The 19,525-nt window shown below is 50.9% G+C and overlaps 1 protein-coding gene across 5 annotated transcripts in view; it reads right to left on the bottom strand.

Annotated features, from left to right (window-relative positions):
• The window catches only part of LOC122181070 (cAMP-specific 3',5'-cyclic phosphodiesterase 4B-like), a 124,706-nt gene extending 119,175 nt beyond the window's left edge, over window positions 1-5,531 (bottom strand). For all 5 annotated transcript variants that reach the window (XM_042873266.1, XM_042873267.1, XM_042873268.1 and 2 more), the window contains exon 1: window positions 5,468-5,531. The gene's annotated coding sequence lies outside the window, so the exon portion shown is untranslated. The remainder of the gene's footprint in view (window positions 1-5,467) is intronic.
• Between the last annotated feature and the right edge of the window lie 13,994 nt (window positions 5,532-19,525).

Here is a 19,525-nt window from a genome sequence, read left to right as displayed (position 1 = left end):
ACATAATTAGAGAGTAAAGGAGCACGTGTCAGCTATTTTGCAGCTAAGCGGGGCCACTTTCACGTTCTCAACAACTATTTGCAAACGAAGCGTACGTCAGCAAATGCCATTTGAAGTATTTCTCAACAGCATCATCTCATAGCTTGTACCTCTGTGCTCCCACAGACCTGCAGCATAACACCAAACGCTGAGGAGAGCTTCCATCCGCTCCCAGGCCCCATTCACGCCACCCCTAGAAAGAAATACATCGGCTGCCTCGGCTTCTGCAGTGCACTGCAAAGGACCCTGGTGGGCTCCATCTCTTGGCTGCTTTCAGAAACTCATTTAACACACAATAGACTGCGTCCTACACACAAATCCTGGCGTTTCATCCAATCACCCACAGCTCAGTGCAACACAGAAGTGCTAGGAGATGTCTCGGTCAGCCAACAGCAGAATCACAGAGGCTTTCCACAGTGTGAGAAGGAAAGGTCCTTTGAATTAACTTGTGTTTCAGTTATAAAAAGAAACTTTAAAACACTCGATCAATTTCAAGCTGTCATTTTCAGAGAACCAAATGCAAAGAGAGGGAACTATTTCTGAAGAATCGTACCGAGGATTTAAATTCATCACTGGTATCATCACCAAGCTTGCTGCTCTTTAGGGTCAAGCTCATCTTTCCTGCCAGCCCTGGACAGAACACCCCAGGGGCTAAAGCTGCTTAATGCCCAACAGGGCACGTCCCACAGAGGTAGGACTGCTCCAGCTAAACTCAATCAGGTCTCAGAAGGGAACATCCGAGTTTCTTCTTCCCAAGGCTAAAGCCAATAAGGCAAGGAAGGGTTTGGCAGTGCCAAGGATTGGATGCCACCCTTTGGAAAGCAGGCTCTGTAAAACTCAGAGTGCCCTTGCTGGGACTCTGCAGTCCCTAAATTGCTGCTGGCAATGGGGAACATCCGAGCACCTCAAATTGCAGGAAACCTGGAACTTAATTCCACCTCAGCAAGGCTCAGCCCATCAAAAAGCATTTTGCCTACTTAGCTCCAGCTATCCCTGTTTAAGGACCAGAATTCATCACACTTCTTTGCATGCTAGCAACTTCCATTGCCAAATCCAGCCTCAGAAACCCAGCCCTAGCCCCTTCTGTGGCTTCAACCACAATCTCACCAGCCTTTTCCCCCAAAGCATTCTTCCCTATTGCTGCCAGTTCTTACAGAAAGGAGCAGTCAACTGACCCTAATTTCAGTGACACGCTACGCCAGCACTTGCACACAGAACAAAAAGAAATGACAAGTGGACTCGTGGCAGACCTCACCTGCTTTCCAATGCTTTTTTATGCTGTGTTGTATCAAACTCTCAGGTACTTTTGCTCCACCAAAATCCACCCTGACCTCTCAGAAATTAACAGCAACTCCGTATCATCTCTGTGCCATCCTGGCCACACACCACACACCCAGTCCATCCCCTTGGGCTGTCCCAGTGCCCATCACAAGCCACTTGCTTGTGGAAGCACCAGCTCTTACCTTGCTCTCAAGACTTTGATGATTCATCAGTAAATGTTTTATGGGGCTTTATAACTCCATCCCAAACAAAGTTCCTTTCCCAGCATCACACAGCTCACTCTATGCAGTACCAACAGAGGAGTTAACGGCACTGACCTGCGCTTGGGCTGTGGAGACTTTGCATCATTTAGGGGAAACACACAAACAAAACAACTTATCACATAGAAAGACGAGGGAAACACAGAAAGACAAGGGAAAAGCTACATGGGACTTTTTTGGACCTTCTACCCCTGACTTAACATCAACATGCACAAAGCGTATTGTTACAGGCACAAACAGGAAAAAAAAGTCAAACTCAGAGCAGACACGTGGACTTACAAAACTACACTTTTCAAGCATCTGAATAGCCACAGATCCAATCCATCGTGATCCCCTAATCTGTCTCCCATCACTGACAGAGATGCCAGATGCTTCAACAGAAGCTCAAGAAATTCCGCTGCTGGCAGACAGGATAAGCTGCTCTCATGGGAAGTTCCCTCTGAGCCTCACATCCCAGGGACTGGCTTAAGCTACAAAGCACAGACATTTACATCTTTTCTAAAGCCCCACATTTGTCTCTTTAGTATTTGCAAAGTTTCGTACACTTCTGGATACTCCTGCCATTGACAGAAATTGTTTTGGATGCAGTCAGCTCCGTGCTTCCAGAACGCTCTGGCAAACAGTCCTTCAATCTAATTACGTATCTCAGAAAAACAAACCAATGCGACTGCATGCCTGCTTGTTCCTGCGTGATAAGGAGGAAGGTTCTTGGCCTATCTTCTCTATAGCACCCATCTGCCATAAGGCACTGCCCTGTGGAAGAGATCATAGAACCACAGCATGGCCTGGGTTGCAAAGGAGCACAACGCTCATCAGTTCCAACCCCCTGCTGTGTGCAGGTCGCCAACCAGCAGCCCAGGCTGCCCAGAGCCACATCCAGCCTGGCCCTGAATGCCTGCAGGGATGGGGCATCCACAGCCTCCTTGGGCAGCCTGTGCCAGTGCCTCACCACCCTGTGTGTGGATATCCTCATGACCAGCTTGACTGCACTGCACAAAGGGCTGCAGAAGAGCAGAACCACGGGACTGCACAGCCACAGCAACAGCTCTAAGAGGGAAAGAGAAACAGGCCTTGTGGGCATATTTTTAGCAAGAAAAGAGATGCTATCAATTCAATCTTTTTTTTATGCTAAACAAGCTTTCAGAGTTGGAAAATGTTTTCATAATTAAGGAGCGCAGTTAAAATGTTTTACCTACAACAGCTAAATAACCATTCCTCCACACTGCCTGAAACCAAAACATTCCAGCAGCAAGAACCTGAAAGTGAAGCTGACAAATTATTTCAACTCTTTAAAGCAAGAGAAATACAGAAAAAATAACAAAAACCATCACAACACGGAGCGTGAGTAATACCATCAGATTAATATCCCTGTGCTTTAGGAGCAATATTTAATGTACGCAGACACATTTGTTTGCTTTCAAGTTTAGGGGAGTTCTTTCCCATCATCAGTTCTACGCCTTTCTAATAGTTTTTCCATCTGCTGGGGCTGTATTTATCCCACTGTCATCATTATACAGTTTCATTTACTGATGGAGCTGGTGCGAAGACCTGCACGCTTTATTTTCTGCGCAATGGACACTTAATGTAAACAAATAAAGGCAACTCTACACTCCATTTTGTTATTATTTTTTCTCCACGCATGGAAAGCACCAGATCCACGCCATGTATTTATCCAACACCTGAAATCACGAGCACATCACACACAGAAGAACAGCTGACAAACCCTCCTCATGCTGCAGGAGCACGGGAAGCTGCACATCACAGAACAGAAGTCAAACTAAGGAACAAAGTTAATTGTTCCCTTCCGGGCTGATCCTGATTGCCCGCTGCCTGTTCCACACATGAGCACAGCATTAGGGAAGTGGCACGAAAGTGAGTTCCATCTGTGTCTCTGGATGCTGAGGCTGCTTCCCAATACAGCACAGCTGCTGAGCACATTTTGTACATAATGCCCCAAACCAGATGCATTTCAGTGCAGGTCAGCAAGACTCAAGTTCCTGGAGGTAATAAATACACACTTATAATAAGCACACACTGTGCTATTACAGAGAAACCAGAGGAGCTACAGCCATATCTTGTGCTGCATCAATAACTCCAGGCCGGGTCTGTTTGATAAAACAAGTCATCCCGACCAGGTGAGTTATCAGCACTACAACCTGCCACAGAAGGATGGATTTTACAACTCCATGCAGAGTTCGCACATTAAATATGGAAGACAGTTGATTGCAATAACGTTAAAGTAAGGCTGTTGCTCACAGGGATGATTAGACAGCCAACCTGTTAAAGCTTCTTGAGAGATAAGACAGACTCCTGAGTATCAGATAAGGAGGGGCTGGAGCTGGAGCTCAGTGCTGGGAAGCACCAAGCTGAGGGGCAGCGAGGTGGAGCGGGCACAGCAAGAAAGCAGGCTGCATCTGCAGCACCCTGGTTGCTACCAGAGTGAGGAAAGGGTCCTACCTGCAAATATTCATACAGCGTGGAACCAGGATTTGGTGAACCACCACATCCCCAACACAGCAGTCTGAGCTTGAGTTCTTGTACCTGGCTGCAGATTCAACCTCAGCACGGTTTTGGAAGCAGCAGCCAAGCAGGGCCGAACCTCAAATTTTAGCTCAGCCTCAGATTTAAATATTACATTAAAACCGTTTACTGGGATCTCAGGCGTCCAAGGTGGGAGTAGAACAAGACAGAGGTGTGACTGGGAGTACCTGAGCAGGCACGTGGTAACACATCAATAAATCACGAACATAAATCAGACACGAGAAACAAACAGATAATTACTGCAAATAATCTGCTGCATGCAGCTAGCGTGCTTCATAGCGGGCGAGGAAAGCGCTCTCTGTACTAAAGAGCTTAGGTTTCAGCTGAGCTATAAACCAGAGATTTGTCCACCATCCGGCCACCAGCTCTGCACGAGGGTCTGTCTCAGAGCAGCACAACAGCCCTCTGTTCAGCTCCATCTAAACCCGCACATGCCGTTCCCCAGCTCGTTCACTGCTGCTTTCCCCGGAGCATTTCAGAGGGAAACAGAACGCCTCACAGCACAAATCCTGCTAAGGTAGCACACGGATCTACCAGGAATTCTCCCCGCAGCACTGGGGACCTCATGGGATGCTCTGTTCTCACTTCCATGGCGCCATTCCTTCCGAGGCCTCTGCTGAGGCCGTGTCCTTCCAGGGCTGCCTTCCTTCCTCACCCCTCAACACGCGGATGGAGGCAGCTCACCCCGCTCCCCGCTATGGGGGAACACCAAACTTCCCCATCCATCCTCACCGAGCTAAGAAAGGGAAACCGGAACAACAAAGTGCCTCAAACCACACGTGAACGAATGTGATGCATGGAACCCAGGAGGGAAAACACCACAGAGAAATCCACGCGAGGGGGGCTGACCTGGGAAAAGGCCACAAGGAGCCACTGGTTGCTTTGGGCACACAGCGCACGGCTGGCCTGGCTGTGTCCCATGTCCGTGTGTCCCGTGTCCTTCTATCCCATGTCCGTGTGTCCCATGTCTGTGTGTCCCGTGTCTTTCTATCCCATGTCCGTGTGTCCCGTGTGTCCCTCAGCCTCAGACCACTGTGATGGGACAGCCCTGACGTTCCCTCTGCTTCACATCATCCAAAATAAAACGAGTAACCCCAATAAAAAACAGATACGGATATTCACGTATTTACAAAGGAAAACCTTTTTTTTTTCCCCCCCCCCCCCCCCCACCCCCCGAGAAAAACCCATCCATTCCTATCACAGCACGACTCCACACGCAGAACTCTCCCGGCCCCGCAGCTCCGTACCCACCTGCCCACGGCGGAGCTCCGCCCGCAGCCCCGCGCTGCGGCAGCCCCCGCTCAGCCCGGCCGCCCGCTCTGGCAGAGCCCCGGGAAGCCGCTCACCTCCGCCGTTACCTCCGCCGTTTCCCCGCGTCGTCTCCGCAGCTCCGCCGCGGGGTTCAGCGCGCTGCTCGGCTGGCTATCCGCGGCCGGCAACGGCAGCCAGCGCGGCCGCCACCTGCCAGGGCAGCGCCGGCAGCTCGGCTCTACACCGCTCGGCTCGGCTCGGCTCGGCTCCGCTCCCCCCCCAGCCGGCCGCGGGCTGCCGGGAGGGAGCGGCGCGTCCCCCGCGGGCGCAGGGCGGGCTCACTTCGGCAGGCGCTCCGCAACGGGCGGGAAAGAGGGAGGGGCGAGCGCCGCCCGTGAGGAGTGCCCGCGAGCCCGCGCTGCGCCTCGGCCCCTCACGGCTGTGTGAGGCCGCGGCTCGGCGCCGCGTTCAGTCCGGGCTTCCCGCTCTCAGAAAGGCAGCGAGGCCCTGGAGCGTCCAGAGAGGGGCGGCGACGCTGTGAGGTGCAGAATCTGGCATCTGGTTCGAGGCGGCCCCCGTTACAAAGTGGAGCGTGGAAGGGTCGGGAGCAGCCCGCGGTGTGCCTTCACGGCTCACACAGCCGGCCGGCCCTGGGCTGCATCGACGCTGGACTTGGTGATCTGGAGGCTCTTTTCCAACCTGAGCAGTTCTGTGATTCTCAAAGCGGCGTGGCCAGCAGGTCAGGGAGGTGACCTGTACCTCTGCTCAGTGTGGAGCCCTCGGTACAGGAGGGACACGGGGCTGTTGGAGTGATCCAGAATAGGGTGACAAAAATGATCCCGGGGATGGAACGCCCCTCCTGTGGGACAGGCTGAGAGCTGGGGCTGTTCAGCCTGGAGAAGAGAAGGCTGTGAGGTGACCTGATGGTGGCCTGTCAGTATCTAAAGGGGAGCTACAGGAAAGAAGGAGACAAACTCTGATGGTGGGGTCTGTGGTGACAGGACAAGGGGAAATGGCTTCAGGCTCAGGGAGGTTGGATTTAGGTTAGATGTAAGGAAAAAATCTTTTTCAGTGAGGTGGTGAGGCACTGGAACAGGCTGCCGGAGATGTGATTAATGCCCCGTCCCTGCAAGGCTTTCAAGGCCAGGCTGGATCAGGCCCTGGGCATCCTGACCTAGCTGTGGTGTGCCTGTGCACTGCAGGGCAGTTGGACTTGATGGCCCTCAGAGGTCCCTTCCATCTCTAAGGATTCTAGCATTCTATGATCTGGAGCAGAGGAGGCTCAGGAGAGACCTCATTTCTCCTCACAGCTCCTGGCAGGAGGTTGGGGCAAGAGAGAATCAGCCTCTGCTCCCAGGGAACAGCAATGGGATGAGAGGTGACGGCTCACGCTGTGCAGGGCAGGGCAGGCTGGGTGCTGGGGGACATCTCTGCTCCAAAGAGCGCTCAGCACCGCACAGCCGCCCAGGGGTGGGGGGTCAGCATCCCTGGGGGTGTTCAGAGCTGTGGGGAGGTGGCACTGAGGGATGTGGGCAGTGGGCACAGGGGGTAGGATGGGGTGGGGTTATGGCTTGAAGGCTTTTCCAACCTGAGTAATTCTGTGGTTCTAGGACACGTGGCCTTCAGAATCCCAGCTCTTGGCCCCTGGCAAGGCAAAAGACACAGTGACACAGCAGCAAGGCAGTGGCATCACAGTGACATGGCAGCAGCAGGACGTCCCCTTGGAGGTACACACAGCTCAACACCACCCTGAGGCAGCGCGGCTGCAGCAGCAAACAGTGCAGCTTGCCTTCAGGGTGCAGCCGTGCAACAGGGCTGGTCACTGTACCCCACACATCTATGATGTGGAGGCTTGGAAGAAGTCATTTCGTGTGGGCTGGCTACAGCAGGAATGTGTGTTTGATCTTAGCAGTGTTGCTAGGTCTCTGAATGTTTGAGGTCTTCATCAAAGGCCTGGCTTCCAAAATAGTCTAATGTCAGTTAGTTCACATTTTGAAAAGAGTAATTTTCTTGCCCTCATAGTTGAGGAGTAATATTTAACAGTCTTAAAGGAGCAGCTCCAACTCCCCAAAACCTCAGAATCCAGAATACAAAAATGAAATGCATTCATTGTAAAACCTTTTGAATTACAAATTAAATTCACTATTTGTAGAGGACACAAACCCTTAATTTCAGGGAGTAATGACTGCAGTCTCTGAAATCTGAACAGAAAGCTGCTGTTTAATTCGTGCTCGAGGACTATCTCATCACCCAGTGTCCCACTGATTCAGGGCAGACTGCACCAGATCTTGATAAACCAGCCTTTATGCAGTGCAGTGCAAGAGAACAATATTGAATGAAAGTTTTGTACCACAATCATAAGGGGGAGTTGGAGGGGGGGAAGAAACTGCATGAAGAGCTATTCATTGCCTTGTGGTGAAATGAAGAGTTAATAACCACTTGTTAGATTTCCATAGAATACCCTTATATAGCTTTTAGCACACACAAGATGAGTTACAGCAAAAAATTCATTTTTTCACTCTTCTCCTTTCTTGAAATTTATTTCTGTACATCTAATATATAAAAAAAAAAAGTGTAAGACTGCTGATAGGTGTCATTCAAATGATGATTCAGGTATGTGCTGCATTTCCTTCATTACTTCACATCACAAACAAGATTACAGAGATGGGCAGCCACCATGCTGGAATGGCAGGATTTTTAAAGCAACTGTAAAGCATTTCTCTGGAACCGTTTCACACCTTTACAGTTTATCATCTCATCCTTTCCTTTGCCAATAAAATACTGTTCTCAACATTTCCTAGCCTGTCAGGGCTGCAGCCTCATAAAAGAAAGATTGGCACCACTTTATCTGGGACAGCTCTTCCTGATGTGCCCAAAGCAGCCTGTGTGGCAGTGCGTGCAGCAGCTCTGCTTGAGACTGAGCTGTTGGTGTGAAAGCCCTGGGGTGGCTTACAGCCACATGCACAGCCCCACATGGACGGACACAGACCCTACAGTAGGGAAAACCTCTGCAGTTTTCAGAAGGAATAAGGCATACAAGTCCCAGCTGCCTCCCAGAAGCCAAGCTAAGCCAGCGTCAGATCTGATCTAACCTGCCGTGCAGCGTAAGGCACTGCGTATCACCAGCTTCCTCCTGCTCAGAATTGTGCATTTGACCAAAGCATATCCCCCAAAGTCACCCAGCCTGGGTCAGAAGATTGGACGTCAGAGAAGTCACCACTCAGCAGGCTGTTTCACTGGGTGCTCACTAACAATGACAAAATGCACACTTAATGCACTGATTCGAACTTCTCTGACTTCAGCTTACAAGCAGTGCTTCTTATTTTGCCCTTCCCTGCTGAACCAACAACTCTTTTGTAGTATTTAACATGCTAATCAAGCTATGGTTTAATCCTCTTTCTGATAAAATAAACAGATCAAGCGCTTCAAATTCATTACAATGGTGTTCTTCCACTCCTCAGATACGTCTTTTTGTGCTTCTTTCCAGGCCTCTCAAAACATGTAAATACCTTTTACAGAATGTGTGCTGCAAGACTATTTGTAGTGTTCTGATAACTGCCTTATCGTTTCCGTAAACCACTTTCTCACTCTCACTCCCAGGACCCTACTTGCACACAAAAGGATCACGTCAGACTTCAAATAAAGTTTTTGGCTACACACAGGAGTAGAACCAAGGTGATTTTTCCCTCTGGATGCTGCCTTGTGCAGAGAGTCACACATAAAAATTCATTCGTGGCAAGAAGTTAAATCTTTGATTGTTGGTTATATAGCGTTTAGGAAAGTCATCTCTAAGTTCTGCTGAACTACGAAAGCGCAGAGCATATCTAAGTCAGGACAGGACAAGTAAAACAGCTCAAATGGCTGAAAGTCAGCCTTGTCTGCTGGACTACAAAGCCAAGAAAACAGGCATGTTGCTGTCAGGCCCCCACAGCCTTCAGACAGCGGGTAGTGTCTTCTAATTCCCTGGCAACGAGGCACATCAGTAATCCTGATTCAGGGAGTGATCTGCAAACAGCGACACAGACGCAGCGTGCCTCTGGACAGAAGGAGCTGGCCATGGCAGCCATCACCAGGACACAGAGAGCTGGCCATTCTCCTGCCTTCACAGATCTCGGGCTTTCTGGCACCCCATTGGAAACTCAAATGCTGATAGCAAAGGCCGTCATGGGGAGGATGAAAGTAAGAAATTTCTTAGAGCTCGTGCTGCGATCATATCACAGGCTGTTATTCTTATCTTCCTCTCCAGAATCTGCCAAGTCTACTTGGAGAACACATCCATGGCATGAAGATATTTCGCCAGCCCTGAGTGTTCATGATCTCAGTGGAACAGAACACAGAGCTGCAAAGTGTACTGCTGTTCACCAGATACCACTCGTGAACACAAACATGTCATTGTGAGCACTAAACACCCTGCAAGGCTTAAGACTAAGAAATCTGACTGATAGCCTGCCAGCTTACTGAAAAGTTGAGTATGATTTAGGTAGACCAGCATGATACAGTCGGTGCTTTTTGTTACTCTCTGCAGAATCTAGCTAATCCTCAAACACACATTAGCAGGCAAATCCTGAAGATCCCCCCTGGGCCCCGTCATGTCACGCATGTCACGTGCAAGGCCAAACCTTCCCATTCCTGTGCTGTCCCCCGCAGAGCTGCCCAAAGGCCACCTCCCAACATCTCTCTGAATCTGATCTTCACAAATTTAGACCAAGGTGTGGAGATGAGACAGCCTAGGGGCGGCGATGAGGTGATCTCCTCCTTAGTAGGTAGGAGGGAGGCATCTGTTCTCATTCTCCCGTGTCGCTTCATGTTTAAGCTGTAGCCCTGGGATCCCGCTGCCTTCCACGCACAAACTGCCAACATAATTACTCAGAGGCTTCAGATGCTGTCTGACAGGGGGCATCCACTTCACAGTAATAGGACTCATTTCCTCCACAGCTGGACCCCTCGCTAACAGGGTCCCCTGCTAATCAGTGCCCTGAAATCTGATGATGCACTCGAGTGCAGTGATGTGGAGATGATGCACAAGTGGTCAGTTCCGCAGCAAGCCGAGACTATTTCTGGCTGTGCTGCTGCACTGAGCTCACACTAAGCAGGGCCTGAGTAATGCTTTCCGTCATCCGCGGGTGATGACTTACCATGTCTGCCCCTTTCTGGAGTGGGATGACTTTGCTGCAGTTATTCATGCCTTCATCACCCCTCATATGATGCACTTCACAAACTCCAGCTAGCATACAGGGCATTGCAGGACACCTCAGCTGCACCAGGAACCATCCTGGACTGTGCTCTAATTCCTCATAAAACAAAAAATCAAGTGCAGCGTCCTCACCTCCTGCTTCATGCTCAGGGCCTCCCAGGGTGCAGGGCATCACTCTCACCTCCTCTGCTGCAGGTCAATGGAGAGACCTTCTGTTTGTGGTCAGCAGAACTGCCACAGGATCAGTCTGAGGGCATGGGATGAACTGAGGGTAAATGCCATTAAACACCACCACATCCTGCTCCATGAGAAGTGTACGCTTCTCAAGCTTTGCTTTCTTCATAATAAAACACTAGGGTAATATATATGCAAAAGAGCACAGGGGAAAAATCCCATGTACCAAAACAGGATGCTGTTATATCCTTTTTATCCTTTTTTTTTTTCTTTCCAATCTGAGGAGGCTATGAGAAAAAAATAAGCTGGCAGATGTTAGTCATTTTGCTTAATGCACTCAGATACCTTGTGATAAATGTGGTGGGAGAGCTCATGTAGAATAGAATAACTGTCTTCAGTGAGGGGCTGTCAAAATAGTAAAAGGAAGATAAGTTTCCTATTAAAATAGAAAGGCAGTAGAAGCAAATGCACTTTTGAAGGAGGATGGTTGATATTAGCAATGCTAAAAATGAGGGGAACACAGCCCTCATTTCACTGCCAGAGGAAAAGGGGAAATTTTTCTGTCCCTGAGATGAAATCACTTCCCTTCCCCATCCTTCCAGCTGCCTGGCTGGGGCCGTGCCGTGAGGGCACCACTGGCAGAATGGATTCTGAGCTGCAGTTTCTGCCCTGCTCTGCTCCCAGCAGGCAGCACGGCCCCAGAGCTGCCCCTGCAGGGGCAATCCTTTGTGCCATCCCTAGAATCCCTCCCGAATTCCTCTTCTCAATAAAGGGATGGGCAGGAGATCCATCGCTACTGCAGCACCAAGAGGAGAAGGGAGCCATTGCCTCCCCCCACAGCATCATCTCTGTGCCCCCAGTTCGTGCACCACAACGGCTTTGTTATCTCTGCAAGTCTTCATAGGGGCCTCAGTGCCAGCCAGGGGTACTGGGCTGAAAGCTGATGGGACTGGTAGGAGAATCATAGGGCAGTGTGGAAATGGGAAGGAATACACTGAGTACTGTAAGAGATCAGAGAATTAATTCCTTGGGCATAATTAATGAATGTCTGTGCTCCCATCTCTGCTCTTCCACTGCAGCTGAAATAGGCGAAGGAGCTCTTATATATGTCAAATACAGGGGAATTACATGGGGTGTAGCTGAGGCTGTGTTCCTGTGATCAGACAGTGAAATTGTGCTTCCACGTTTCATAACAGAAGAGTTGTTGCAGAAATCATTGGGAGGTGGCTTATTTTATGCCCTCTCTGGAAAAGCAGAGCATTCCCATCCATTCCATTCCAGAGTCAGCACCTGCTTCTATGGTGGGGCCAAAAGGCAGCACCCCGAGTGCTGCGCCCAGAGGGCTGATTTGTGAGGGTTAGGGGACAACCCTGAGCACAGAGGACAGGACAAGGCTGTTCCTTGCAGGCAGGGCGTTCAGAAGGGAAGGAGCTGACGCCATTCAGCGTTCTGCAGCTTCTCTGTGCTCACAGCCATCAGGAGGGCACTGCACTCCTCTTCCTCCCCCTCAGCCGCCCAGCATCGGTGAGAGCGCTGTCAGACGTGGAGCTGAATCAGCCCAGCCCTCCGTGAGCATCCGAATCCCTGAGAGGGGAGAATGGAGAGCCAGGGCTGGGGTCACAGCTGCCATGGCAGGGAAACCTGCAGCAGAATCACTAATCCTCTTGGTGAGGCTCGCTGGCTGCCAGCCTAAACTCCCGGCGCTGATGCATCCAGCCCAGTTTATGGAGCCGTGGGAGGGAGGGAGGGCTGCTCTGCTGGCTAGATGGTGATGAATTCTGTGAAAAAATAGCCACAGACATCTTGCATAAGAGACAAGGCTGGAAGGCCCTGGTGTTTCACAAAGGAACCAGCCAAAGATCCATCCAGCACATGGTCCAATCTCAAGCAATACACGCAACACGCAAATAATAACGCCCTGACACGAAAGCTGGCATTCTTCATCCACTGGGAAATGGCTGTTCTTGCAAAGTGTCAGTATTCAGCCCCTTCGTGTAATTAAACATTAATATTTTGCCTGGAATAGGGAAACAGGTTTACTTTGGAACAAATCTTATGGGTCAACACTACTATAAAACACAGGACTGAGATATTTATCCATAACAGATACCTTTTTAACCACAAATTTCAGTGAAACTTCATCCCATTCCCTCGGCGGGACATTCTGTTCCCACATCAATCGTGGAAATCCCCAGTGATGCTGCTTATACAAGCTATTCTCCATAGAAAGGAATGTCTGTGTAAATTACTCCTCCAACTTGTCCAGCTCTCAGACCCAGAGGGCACGCTGCTCTAGCTGCCGCCTGGAGCCGTCCCCGGGGCCCTTCCCACCTCAGCTATTCGCAATTCTGCTCACAGAGTATTTTTTCTGGCAGGGTCTTGGCAAAGCACCAACCTGCACTGGATGTATATGCATCCAAATCATCTGTTCTGCATGCCATTTCCTTACAGCCGCCTAGGAGAAACCATTTTAAACCATCAAAAAAAAAAAAAAACAAACCCCAACAAATCGGCTGTTGCGCTTTACGGGTTCGTGTCTGTTCTGATGGGCTCCCCGTTCCTCTCACCGTTCCCCCAGGCAGCTTTCCAAGCCCCAGCCCCTCGGGGCAGCTGTGCCCGGCCAGATGAGGCTGAGCACTGTGCTGTGGGGTTGTGTCTGCACACAGCTGCAGGCAGCTGCCCCCCGGCTCGGCTGGGAGCTGAGTGCTGCAGGTGGGGGCCCAGATGGGGCTGCCCAGGGCCGTGGGGACCCGTGGATGCCCTCAGCACCCTGTGCCGGTTCGCTGCATGATCTGTGCTCTCAGAGTGAGGATGGACGTGCTGGGAAGAGGTGTGTGCCAGCAGACGATGCTTATCAGCAGTGCTGGTGCCCACTGTGTGTTCTCAGTGCTGCTGCTCTGCGAATCATCAGAAGACACGCTGTAACTGACACAGCGCTGGCTGCAGGCCAGGGGCAGCCAGATGCACACTGAGTGCCTGCAGCTTTCACCTACCCCTCACTTCCCTTTCCACCTCTCATAAGTTCTCTCACCTTGCAAAGCCATTTGCTTTTTTTTTCCACCAGTGAAGATGACAAAAGCCACATCAGAGTCACTCTGTCAGATACAGAGGCACATACAGCAGTGTCATCCCATCTTTCACACTGCCACAAGGAATGAAACCAGCACCTCTGCAGACTTTGGCTTCCTTTTTCTTGTCTTGATCGGGAAGTGTGCAGTTGGACAGATGTCTGTCCGCCAGCCTGTGACATTGTTTTATCTCAGCAGTCCATCAGGTGTCTGGGTGACACCTTCAGCTCCCAGTGCCCTTTTATCAGCCCTGAGGTACAGATGGCTTCAAATTGCAAACTAAGGGCTATGATTCCATTTGTACATTGCTGCTTTCTCAAGATAAAGCGAGCAGCAGAGTGCACGTGGTCCTTTCTGCTGCCTACCCGTGCTCCTGTGCTTCTTGTGCCTTCCTTCCTCCAGGTGTTACCTTGACTGATGGCATTTGGTTCTCCAGAGGGATCACGGCCTTTACAGCCGTGGAACCTTCTGCTTTTTCTCTTCTGGCTCACACCACATCACCAACAGGGCACAAACCCTCTGCCTTGCTTGCTGCAGTCAGAACACAGCACCCTTTGCCACCATTCAGTGTTCATTAAGGTGTTTCTCTTTGCTCCTTTCCTGCAGCTCATCCCCAGCTTGTTCTCCACGAGGCGTTCCTGCCTTTGCCAGCCTGCACACGAAGCCACGAGTCTGAGTGCAGCCCCAGTGAGCTCATCTCATGCACAGACACCTGAAGCCCTCAGTGCTGCTCCACCTTCCCCTTGGCACAGCGACCCGGTGAGCAAACACAAGCACACACAGTGGGGCTGTCTGTAGTCGTGTGGCTGCAGAGGACAGCCACATGAGCTGCGGGTTTGATCTGACAGAGGCACGTGGAGGTGATTTTCCTGCACATAAGAGCCTTACAAAGATAAGGTCTTATCTTCCTCTCTTGTTTGCATCTAGATTTTTCACTGGTAAGATTTAGAAAATCGCTTCCAAAATAGGTGCCTAATTCAGTCAAGATACCATGCACTGCATTTTACCTACAGAAACCAGACCCAATTAAAAGAAAACAAAACCTTCTGTGTTTTAGCCTGGCAGTAGCTGATACAACACAAACAAGGTAGATGGAAACACGATCAAATAAACAACGGCTGCTTAGAGCAGTGAATGCAAACTGCGCCACGCTGACAGCAGGCAGGACGAGAGGGAGGCTGTGAGCTGGGCGCTGCGTTTAAACCCAGTTCTAATGGCTCGTTTTGTTCACACACGTGACAGCCGAGGAAGCGCTCGCTCTCTGGAGCCCCCTGTGATTTCTGTGCACTCAGCAGCCGCAGAGGAGTGCGAAATCCAGAGCTGCTGGATGATGGCTGGTGGTGATGGCAGGAGGGAGGGCTTCAGCATTGGCTGCTACAGGTGCGCGGGGGCAAACCTGTTCTTCCCCGTGCCGCCTACAGCATCAAAGCAGAATTCCTCCTTCCTTTGCTCATTACAGCTGAGCAAGCCCAGTGCTCATTTCTGCCCAGCACCACGTCCTTCCCGTTTGCCTCAGACATCGCCAATAGTCTGCCTTGTGTTTCTGCCCACCGCCACCCCTTACCGGCCCTTCGAGTGTCACAAAGCAGCACTCGCTTTGAAGTGTATCTCCAGATACAGTGGAGGCAGATCTCTGCAAATGCTCACGCAGTTTTAACCTCACTAAAGCACCGACGCAGGAGCGGCTGCCGCAGCTCGATCGCTCCTCGTGGCTCACAGAGCAATCTATTGAGAGCCCTGACAGGAAATTGGATGTTAGTCAGCACACAGGGATAAGGACAGGGCTCCTAATTCAACATCGCTTTTCGTATGTAACTCATCAGAAGAGGAGCAGAAGGGACCCACATTTATCAGACAAAATGCAAATAAAACGTGGCTTATATCCTCAGAGCGCATTTCAAAATCCTGTGGGTTGAACACAAACTCAGCAGGCATCCCTCAGGTACCGCTGTAGGAAGCAATCCCTCTGCAGCCATAAAACTCTACATGGGATGCTTTGCTTTAGAAGAGAGTTGTTATTTCCTCAGGAGTGCTGGTGATGTGTCCCCGCTCAGCTCTGGACAAGCGCTGTTTCTCAGCCGCTGTTTTCATGGCTGGAAGCAGAGCAATGGCAAGCAGTGGCAAGCTGTTCTACCAAAACAGCATCAGCACTCTGCAGCTTGCTCCTCACATTAGGCAGGCAGAAGACTAAATAATTATTTCACTGCCAGCTTCTTTAGCCCAGATTTTTAATCATCATTTAAAGCTTAAAGGAGTCTCTGAGTGCTTCCTTCCAGCAGCAGCTCCAGCCTGTGCTGTGTCTCCTGCCCTATGATACGTCTCCCAGCACTGCCTTGCCAGCTCTGATTTGGGAAGAACAAGTCTGTTCCTTGGCTTCCCCATCCCATTCCTTCTCCTTCACAAAGTGACACAGCTGACAGCCACTCGTTTCAATACTGAAATGAGTTTCTCTGCTGAGAAGCAGCTTTGTAAAAGTAACACCAGAAAGTTTTTGTGTTTGTTAACTGGCGTAAAGTCATAGAATCATAGAACCACTCAGGTTGGAGAAGCCCTCTCAGCTTCCCCAGCCCACCCCCCCATGCCCACTGCCTACATCCCTCAGTGCCACATCCCCACGGCTCAGGAACACCCCCAGGGACGGTGATCCCCCACCCCCTGGGCAGATGTGCAGTGCTGACCACTGTCCTTATGCTCAGATTTAAATAGATGTATGGTTTTAAAAACAGCTTTCAGGGATAGGAATTGAGCCTTGTTTGCACTCAGAAGCGACCTGCCTGTGACTGTGCATTGCTGCTGGTGACAACTTCACAACCTGGTGCACGCTGCTCCACCCTCAGCTCTCTGCCCAAGGCTTCCAGCAGCACTGGAGCCCCCAGCAGCCCCTCCTTCCACCTCCCTTCAGCACAGGCTTTCCCACCCCCTCCCCAGCAGCAGAGCACTGCGTATTTCATGAGCCACAGGGACTCAGATCTGCAGATTTCCTAGTGAGAGTTTCTCAGTGCCTTGCCCCGCTTTGCCACTGACAGCTCTTGCAGAAGCTCCCGATGGGTACTAATTACTAATTAATTAGGGTCTCACACGGACAATTCCCTTTTTTTTTGTTTTTAATGACGCCTGCCAAAACCAAGCAGGAGCAGGGTGAGGTGGGCCCAAAGGTCCCCTCCAACCCAAAGCATTCTGTGGTTCTGTGGGAGCAGGGGTGCGAGGTCAGGCACAGGGAACCGGGGCTCTGCCAGCACACAGCAGAGAGATCTCTGCACATCGGGCCCTATGATTGCACTGCAGATGGACAAAATTAACTCCTGTTGCTGGGAGAGAACAGGATGGAGGATGGAGTAGAAACCTGCATTTTAATGAGGTCTTCTGCAACAGGGAATGCAGGAAGTGGAATATCCACAGCAGAAGCACACCCTGGGTAACGGTTGGAAGCACACACTGTTCCATTTTGGATTTTTAAATCTAACAGGTTTCTCGAGCTGAGGCAGCCCACCTGCACCCCACCTGCACCCCTCCTGCACCCCACCTGCACCCCACCTGCACCCCTCCTGCACCCCTCTGCATCCCACCTGCACCCCTCTGCACCCTGCCACCACGGTGCCGCACATTGGAGCTGCTCCATGCGCCCAGCCCTGGGCCCTGGCTCTCCTTTGCTCACAGAACACTCACAGTCATAAGGAAAAAGCTTTTATAATCAGCAGATGTGATTCACCGCCAGATAATGCTTTTAGTTGTCGGGTTGCTCTGGGGCAGGGGTGTTTTGTTCACTCTCTTCACCCTCATCCTGCATAGGGCAGGAGTTCCCGATGCTCCAGGGCTCCTTCCTCTGTCCCAAACCATCCTCAGCTGTGACCGCAGGGAGGGGGGAAGCTGTGACACAAAGTCACATCCCGCACTGCAGCTCTGCCCTCCCATGTCCCATCCCAGCAAGCTGCAAGGCGCCACTCCACGCAGTTTCCCAGTGTGAGTAACAGCTTGGGGCCAATGTTCCCCCCAGGGAGCTGCAGGCAGGGCAGGACGGGCCGGCACACTGCGTGCAGTCAGCCAGACCCCCATTCAATGCTGGCACCAACCACAAACATCCTTCTGACACTGCTAGGAGGCCTTGTTTCGGTTTCAGCTGGAAACCATCACTGTAAATGATCACAGGATCACAGAATGATTGATGTTCCAGAAGTGAAAGCGCCGGCAGTGAAAGCTGCATTCAGAAATTAGTTTGCAGTTTATGCAAGCGGAAAAGAAAAACACGGGGCCTGTTTTACACAAACTGGGAGAACTGAGGCTGGTGAGACGGAGCGTGACTCAACGACAGACGACAAACTGCAGCTGTACAAAATGGGAACCCATTCCTCGCTGCTTCACACATCAATCGCGCTAAAAATGGTGTTTAATTATGGCTGCAAACGACCTGTAAAAGGAATGGCAACACGCTCCATTCATTTTCTTAGATAAATGAGCTATAGTCCTGAATGCTCTTCAAAATTAATTTGCAAGAGGTGAATGTTAGACTTAATATGTACTCCTGAAGCTGCACGTGGCTCCTCCTAATTGCTTTTCCTGCTTAAACTGAAAAGGCCTTTCCTTGCCATGGAACCATGGCAAAAAAGTGCAGAGGAAAAAGCTGCACAGTGCCCCATTTGCTGGCAGTGGTACACGAGAGGAACTGACACAGAATTCTTTGCAGCAAAGGCAGAGGTGGATCGGGAGGAGCCCAGCTGCCCCAGGAGCAGCCATCTCACAACGTGCCTGAGCCCAGGCAGCTGCTGCTGCTGTCACAACCTGCAATGGGATTCTGCTCCTGCATGAAGTGAGCGCGTTGACTGCCCTGCGAAAACGGGAGGGTGCTGCACACAGAATAAAATCCCTGCAATCTGATGTGGCACAGGAGGCACTTGGCTCTGTTAAACAAAAGCTGACCTGAAGCTGAGAGTAACGGTGAGAAAAAGCTGCCCCAGCTCTGCCCAGCTTCCCAAACTCTCTCTGTCTGAGGCTCCCTGGGCAGCTCAGGGGTAGCAGATGAGGGGTGCAGGACGTGTGGCTTCAGGCTGGACATGGATGGGAAGGAAGGCTGAGAGCAGCAGCAAAGGCCCCTTTGGTGGAGGGGGAATGCCAGAGGCAGCTTTGCAAACAGACACACACTGCTGTGCTCAGGGCCCTGCCTCACCTGCACCATGAGAGCACAGGGACTGGAGGCATAGCCTGAAATTGCTTTAGGAAAGGCACCTGGGGTTAATTTGCTTGTTCATACACTAATTATACATCCCATGTTTTCTTTTCCTGACATACCATAACACTTTGGCTTTTTATGGAGCACCACTTGCTCTGGCCATCAGGAAATCAAGTGACACGGATGGCAGTGAGGCATCCAGGACAGGCTGGGCTCCTAGAGACAGAAATCCCTGGGCAGCTCCTACTGCTATCCCCTCCCCTTTGTGCAGAGATCACCTTCTGCCTCCAGCTCTGAGCCACACCAGCACTGCACAGGGGGGACAGGATCTTCTGCCTTCCCCTGTGCCCATCCCAGCAAAGCCCCCAGGGCTCACCCCATGAACTGCTACCTTGCTTAGATCTGTTCCTGTTCTTGGTTAGTGGATGAGCACAGGATGAGCGCTTGCTAACAGTGGTCAGTGATAAAATCAATGTAAATTTCTATTAATCAAGAAAGAAGATGTTCAAACACAACCAGAAAACTTTGCAGGAAGTGAAACTAGAAGGACTCA

Source organism: Lagopus leucura, unplaced genomic scaffold (assembly GCF_019238085.1).
Source record: "Lagopus leucura isolate 7727_CA_CO unplaced genomic scaffold, USGS_WTPT01 Super-Scaffold_100009, whole genome shotgun sequence".
Classification (NCBI taxonomy): domain Eukaryota; kingdom Metazoa; phylum Chordata; class Aves; order Galliformes; family Phasianidae; genus Lagopus; species Lagopus leucura.
Note: the sequence above shows the minus strand (reverse complement) of the source record. Positions and strands in the feature narration are given on the sequence as shown.